Source organism: Urocitellus parryii, chromosome 7, assembly GCF_045843805.1.
Source record: "Urocitellus parryii isolate mUroPar1 chromosome 7, mUroPar1.hap1, whole genome shotgun sequence".
NCBI lineage: Eukaryota > Metazoa > Chordata > Mammalia > Rodentia > Sciuridae > Urocitellus > Urocitellus parryii.
In genome coordinates this window covers 74,884,762-74,892,752 of record NC_135537.1, presented here as the reverse complement: position 1 = coordinate 74,892,752, position 7,991 = coordinate 74,884,762, and the positions used below count along the sequence as shown (strand labels likewise).

At 38.0% G+C, this 7,991-nt stretch overlaps 1 non-coding gene across 1 annotated transcript; it reads right to left on the bottom strand.

Annotated features, from left to right (window-relative positions):
• Window positions 1-7,335: 7,335 nt before the first annotated feature.
• On the bottom strand, window positions 7,336-7,408 carry Trnav-cac (transfer RNA valine (anticodon CAC)). Its single transcript has one exon. It is a non-coding gene; the product is annotated as a tRNA-Val (tRNA).
• Window positions 7,409-7,991: the final 583 nt, after the last annotated feature.

Here is a 7,991-nt window from a genome sequence, read left to right as displayed (position 1 = left end):
AATTTCTAATGAAAAATTCTAAATTTTAATATAGCTAAATTTATTAATATTTTCTCATAAAGGTCGCTCTTTTATGTCTTAAGAAATCCATCCTAGGGCTGGAGATGTGGCTCAGTGGTTGAGTACTTGCCTGGCATGTGCAAGGCCCCAGGTTTAATCCCCAGCACTGCTTAAAAAAGAAAAGAAAAGAAATCCACCCTAATACCAAGAGCCAAAAAAATTCACCTGTATAAACTCTGTTGAGATTTTTAAAGTTTCACTTTTATCCTTTTATTGCCTAATGGTTTAATTTTGCCTGTTTAGAAGAAGTATGGGGAATTGTATGTTACCTGTTCTTTTGTAACTTTCCCCTCTACGTGATATTGTTATTTTTTTTTGGATTATCCACATGGTTGCTATTGTTGCATGCAGTCTACTTTGTCCATTTACATTGCTTTATAGTATTCCATTGTATGGATAGTCTACATATATCTATCCTATTTTTTTTTTTTACTTTTAAGTTGTTTTTAATTTTGGCTCTTATGAATGGCATTTCTGCAAATATTCTTGCACATTTCTTAACAAACTCTTTTGTGCATTTCTGCTTAGTAAATTCCTAGAAGTATGCCAGTTGGGTCAAAAGCCAGATTATGTATATGCAAAGTAGGTAGATTTTCAAATAATGTTATATTTTCAAACTAATGTTGCCAAAGTGGTGATGGACAAAACTGCTACAAGTAAGTAGCCCTTATCCAAAATGCTTGGGGACAGAAGTGTTTCAGTTTTTTTTTCTTTTTAGATTTCAGAATATTTGCATATACATAATGAGATATCATGGGGATGGAACCCAAGTCTAAATGCAAAATTCATGTAGATTTTACATCCCCCTTATACACAGAGCATAAGGTAATTTTATACCTTCATACAAAATATTTTAAATAATTTTGCATATAGAACAATTTCATAGTTTGTGATTTTCCACGTGGCATCATGTCAGTGTTCAAAGTTCTGAATTTTGGAGCATTTCAAATTTTAGATTTTCAGAGTAGGGATGCTCAGTTCCTTAGTCTGACTCAAGGCTTGGCACCAAACTTTAGTAGTAGTCATTGTTCACCCTCCATTGCTCAGCACTCACAGAAAAATGTTGATGTAGTTTTACTTTAGAACATGTGAGGAAGCAGTGAAGATTAATAATTGTTGTTGTTATTGTTGCTGTGCTGGGGATTGAACCCAGGGCCTTGGGCATGTGAGGCAAGCACTCTACCAGCTGAGCTATATTCCCAGCTCAAGATTATTAATTTTAGTGAATCTCAATCCTTGAGCAATGTACTTTCAACATTCTGTGTGTTGAAAGAAGTATACAAAAATCTGCATGTCAAAATATGTGGTTTCTCTTGAGGGAGTTTGTTAGGATATTTTGGAAACTTATTTCTCCTACCATGAGTTTTGTCAATTTCCAATGATTAAAGCCTCTCTTTCTGGAGAGATTGAATGCCGGTAGTAAGAAATGTGTGGTTTTTTTTTTTTTTTTTGGCTTGGTACTGAGGATTGAACCTAGGGGTACTTAACCATTAAGCAACATCCCTAGCCCCTTTTTATCTTTTATTTTGAGACAAGGCCTTACTAAGTTGATTAGGGTCTCACTAAGTTGTTGAGGCTGGCCCCAAATTTGTGATCCTCCTGCCTCAGCCTCCTGAGTTGCTGGGATAACAGGTGTGTGCCACCGCCTGGAATAAATGTGTTTTTTTATGAGTTCTACAAGACCTTCAAAGAAGAACTAATACCAATACTCCTCAAATTATTCCGTGAAATAAAAAAGGAAGGAACCCTTCTAAACTCATTCTATGAAGCTAGTATCACCCTCATACCAAAACCAGACAAAGACACATCAAGGAAAAAAATTTCAGACCAATATCCCTGATGAACATAGACACAATAATTCTCAATAAAATCCTAGCCAATCACATACAAAAACATATTCAAAAGATAGTGCATCATGATCAAGTGGGTTCATCCCAGGGATGCAAGGTTGGTTCAACATATGAAAATCAATAAATGTAATTCATCACATCAATAGACTTAAAGACAAGAATCATATGATTATTTCAATAGATACTGAAAAAGCATTTAGTAAAATACAGCACCTCTTCATGTTCAAACACTAGAAAAACTAGGAATAGTAGGCACATAATCAACATTGTAAAATATATCTATGCTAAGCCCAAGGCCAAGATCAGTCTAAATGGAAAAAATTAGAAGCATTCCCTCTAAAAACTGGAACAAGACAGGGATGCCCTCTTTCACCACTTCTATTCAACATAGTCCTTGAAATTCTAGACAGAGTAATCAGATAGACAAAAGAAATTAAAGGGATACACATAGGAAAAGAAGAACTCAAACTATCATTATTTGCTGAAGATATGAGTGTATATTTAGATGATCCAAAAAATCCTACCAGAAATTTCTAACCCTAACCCTAACCCTAACCCTAACCCTAACCCCTAACCCTAACCCTAATTTCTAGAAATGAATTCAGAAAAGTAGCAGGATATAAAATCAATACCCATAAATCAAATGTATTTTTATACATAAGTGATGAATTCACTGAAAGAGAAATTAGGAAAACTTCCCCACCAAAATAGCCTCAAAAAACCTAAAATACTTGGGAATCAATCTAACAAAAGAGGTGAAAGACCTCTACAATGAAAAGTACAGAACATTAAAGAAGGAATTTGAAGAAGACCTTAGAAGATGGAAAGATCTCCCGTGCTCTTGGATAGGCAGAGTTAATATTGTCCAAATGGCCATACTACACAAACTGTAGTACAGATTTAATGTAATTCAAAAAGTATTCAACATCTTTAGTAATTAGTGAAATGCAAATCAAAACTATTCTAAGACATTCTAAATGACATTCGTCATAGAATTTGAAAAAGCAATCATGAAATTAATTTGGAAAAAAAGAGACCCAGAATAACCAAAGCCATCCTTAGCAAGAAAAGTGAAGTAGGAGACATCGCAATACTAGAGCTTAAACTATACTACAGAGTAATAGTAACAAAAACAGCATGGTATTGGCATCAAAATAGACATGTAGACCAATGGTACAGAATAGAAGTCACAGAAACAAACCTACATAAATACAGTTATCTCATACTAGAAAAAGGCACCAAAAACATACATTGGAGAAAAGATAGCCTCTTCAACAGATGATGCTGGGAAAACTGGAAATCCATATGTAACAAAGCAAGTTAAACCTCTGTCTCTCACCGGGCACAAAACTCAACTCAAAATGGATCAAGGACCTAGGAATAAAACCAGAGACCTTGCATCTAGTAGAAGAAAAAGTAGGCTCAAATATTCCTCATGTCGGATTAGGATCTGACTTCCTTAACAAAACTCTGAAAGCACAAGAAATAAAATAAAGAATCAATAAATGGGATGCATTCAAACTAAAATGCTTCTCAGCAAAAGAGACAATCGTTGAGGTGAAGAGGGAGACTATAGTATGGAGTAACTTTTTACCACACACAAATCAGATAGAGAACTAATCTCGAGGATATATAAAGAACTCAAAAAACTTAATACCAAAAAACCAAACAACTCAATCAATAAATGGGTTAGGAACTGAACAGACACTTCTCAGAAGAAGATATATAAGCAATCAACAAAATATATGAAAAAGTATTCAACATCTTTAGTAATTAGTGAAATGCAAATCAAAACTATTCTAAGATTTCATCTCACCCAGTCAGAATGGCAGTTATCAAGAATACAGGCAATAATAAGTGTTGGTGAGTATGTGGGGAAAAAGGTACACTCATACAGTGCTTGTGGGATTGCAAATTGATGAAAGCACTATGGAAAATAGAGTTGAGATTAGAAAACTTGAAATGGAACCACCATTTGACACAGCTATCTCACTCCTTGGTTTATACACAAAGGACTTAAAACAGCATACTACAGGGACATAGCCACACCAATGTTTATAGCAGCTGAATTCACAAATAGCTAAACTGTGGAACCAACCTAGATGCCCATCAATAGATGAATAGAGAAAGAAACTGTGGTATATGTACACAATGGAACATTACTCAGCATTAAAAGAGAATAAAATTATGGCATTTACAGGTAAATGGATGGAGTTGGAGAATATTATGCTAAGTGAAGTAAGCCAATCCCAAAAATGTTTTCTCTGATTAGTGGATACAGATCTATGATGGGGTGGGGCATGGGAAGAAGGGAGGAACTTTGGATTGGGCAAAGGTGAGAGTGAGGAGGGGTTATGGGTGTAAGAAAGATGGTGGAATGAGATGAACGTCATTACCCTAGTTACATGTATGATTGCACGAATGGTGCGTCTCTACATCATGTGCAACCAGAGAATTGAAATGTTGTGCTCCATCTGTGTACAATGAATTGAAATGCATTCTGCTGTCATGTACAACTAAGTGGAACAAATGAAAATAATTAAAAATAGTAAAGTAAAAAAATAAAATAAATAAATGTGTTTTTTAATTCATATGATAGAATGTGTTAATATTTGGAAGATCTGTATAAATCAGTGAACCAACATTTTTCTAATGACTAATGCACAATATTACAAAATTACATATGATAAAATCTATGCAAGGTGCAAACTGGATGGGTGGATGTTAACGTGAGTACAAAAATTTCATTGATATGATTTCAGATTCCACATTGCAACTAACTGACCTTTAAGAAACAACCACTTGGTGATTTTTAGCGTATTATCAAAGAATACTCCAGTCATCTGAAAAAGTTGATAAAGTCTCCTCACTCTTTAAGTTATACATTTGTGTAGAGTTGGATTTTCTTCATTAACATTCACTGAGACAACATATTGCTGCATGGGAAGACAGATCCTTGGGGGAGACCCAGCCCCATCTCCTGGTATTCTTGCCTTTTGTGATTGCCTGTCTTAATCTGTTTTGTGTGGCCATAACAAAATACTTGAGGCTGGGTACTTTGTAAAGAAAATAGTTCTAAGTTGGTTTACAGTCCTGGAGGCAGGATTGGAAGACCACATCTAGTGAGGGCATGATACTGTGTCACAATATGGCAGATGGCATGGCATGGTGGGAGCATGTGCAAGAATCATAAGCAGTGTGCGTGGGGAAGAGATCACATGGCAAGAGAGGAAGCTAGAGGCCTCTTCTTATTTTTTGTATTATTTTATTATTAGAGCATTATAATTTTTTTTTTGGTATCAGGGATTGAACCCATGGCTACTTAAAATCATTGAACCACATCCTCAGCCCTTTTTTATATTTTATTTTGAGCTACGTTGCTGAGGCTGGTTTTGAACTCGCAATCCTCCCACCTCAGCCTGGGATACAGGTGTACCTGGCTTATGAGTTTATTTTGACAAAGTCATATGTGCATGCCTTCTTGGAATTAACCTACTTTTACAGAACTAACTCATTCCTGTGAGACCTAACCCATTGTCAAGAGCACCATTGATCCTCTCAGGAGGGCCGCCATGACCCAAGCACCTCCCACTAGGCCCCCCCTCCCACTAGGCCCCAGCTCCCACTAGGCCCCACCTCCCACTAGGCTCCACCTCCCACTAGGCCCCACCTCCCCCTAGGCCTCACCTCCCCCTAGGCCCCTCCTCCCACTAGGCCCCTCCTCCCACTAGGCCCCACCTCCCACTAGGCCCCACCTCCCACTAGGCCCCACCTCCCACTGGGTCTCACCAGCTTTCAATATCCTCGCCCTGGGGATCAAGCTTCCAGCCTATGAACCTTTGGGGGACAAAACACATCTAAACCATAGCACCTCACCCCCTCAAGTGACTTGTTTTTAACCCAGAGAGAAGACAGAGAAGATGGGGGGATATGGATGGAGACTCTCTCCCCTGCTGGCTGTGAGAAAGCAAGTGGCCACCATGTTGGGGAATTCCACACGACCAGAAACTGCAAGTGGCCCTCGGAAGCTGATGGAAAGTGAGAACTCAGAGCCACACAGAATGGCTTTGCACCCTGAATAGCTCAGGGTGGCCTCTGGACAAGAGTCAGCAGAAACTGAAGTGCTCAGTTCCATACCTCTGCAAGGAACTCAGTGTTTCGATGTCCATGTGCACTTGGAAGTAGAGACTCAACAAATAGATGTTTTAAATTTGTCGGTTTTAATTTCTAATATGGTAAATTTTGATTAATATAGCCCACATGTTATGAGCTGAAGTGTGTCTTCCCCAAAATTCATATGTTGAGTACTTCAGAATGTGACAAGTGGGACCGTATTTGAAGACAGGGCCCTTAAGGAAAGATTAAGTGAGGCTGCTGAGGTGGGCCCTCATCCAACCTGACTGGTGTTTCTATATGAAGAACATATAAAGGGATACACTGATGAGGGCCACTACCAAGTTAAGATGGCGCCTGGCAGTATGCCGACAGGAGTGGTTTGTGAAGTAACACCAGCCAGCCATTAAGATGATGAGGATTCCTTAATGACTGACTGCTGTGTCAAGATGATGTCAATTAAGTTAAGCTGTGTGTAATTAGTTGGGTATATGTACCTCTGCAGTCCGGCTGAGAGGCGGTTCCTGCTACCCTGGGTGCCTGCTACTTTGAGTTCTCAGTTCCTGCTGAGTTCACTGGCAATAAAGTAGTTCCTGCTTCAACCTTCAAGTTGCTTGTCACCTCTTGGTTATTTTGCCTAGCCGGACTTGGGCAGCCCAGCCAGACTACGGCAATACACAAAGGGACTAACTGGAGTGTGAGCCTACAGAGAAAAGATAGGAGGTCACATCTGCAAGCCAAGCATTGAGGCCTCAGAAGAAACCCACCCTGCTGACACCTGGATTATGGACTCTCCACAATTGTGATAAAATAAATATGTGCTATTGGAGTCACTTGGTCTTGGCATTTTATTGTGGCAGTGATAGCAAACTAACACAGCACATACAACATGTTCTTTTGAGTCATAAATATTATTATTATTATTATTATTATTATTATTATTTTGGTACCAGTGATAGAACTCAGGGACATTCGACCACTGAGCCACATCCCCAGCCCTATTTTTGTATCTTATTAGAGACAGGGTCTCACTGAGTTGCTATGTGCCTTGCCATTGCTGAGGCTGCCTTTGAACTCACGATCCTCTTGCCTTAGCCTCCCAAGCTGCTGAGATTAAGTCATAAATTCTTAAGAGTGTAATGGATCCTGAGAGCAAGGTCTTTGAGAACCACTAAGATAGACAAAGCCCCTGGTGTCCAAAATATTACACCAGTTCATACTCCACCACTATTATGTGGGTATTCACATTGGCATAATCTGAGATTATCAGTCTTTTTAGTTTAAAATGTCATCATTTTTGTTTGTTTGTTTTTGGTGGTGCTGGGGATCGAACCCAGGGCCTTGTACATGTGAGGCCAGCACTCTACCAACTGAGCTACATCCCCAGCCCTAAACCATTGCCATTTTAATCCATATTTTTCCAATTACCTACTAGGTTGAGCACATGATCATCTACTTATTGACTAATTTGTCAATGCCCATCAAATACTTTGCCTGTTTTCCTACTGGCTTTATTTTTCTTACTTATTTAGATTTTTAGTTTACAGGAATGTAGCATATGTTTTATAAAGAACTAGAAGAGAGGGGTAGATCTGATCTGATCATTACACATTACATGCATCAGATTATCACTCTCTGCCCTATAAATATATATAATTAGTAGGTGTCAGATAAAAAAGATATCTTCTCTACTCTTCTTAGTCCTTAGCACTTCTATTTTAATGAGTTTCTCAAGTTATGTACATATGCTGATACAATTTCTATAGGCATTGCCTTTGAGCTGTGGAATATTTGTGGGAAGAGTGGTGTTTTTAGAGTAAAGCACTGAGTTTTCCAATCCATAAATGCAATATACCTATCCATTTGCTATGCATTTTCCTGAATAATGTTTATGATTTTCTGTGAAGATATTTTATGTATTTCTGTTAGAAATATAGTTACTTGATATGATATATTAAAAAATGCTTT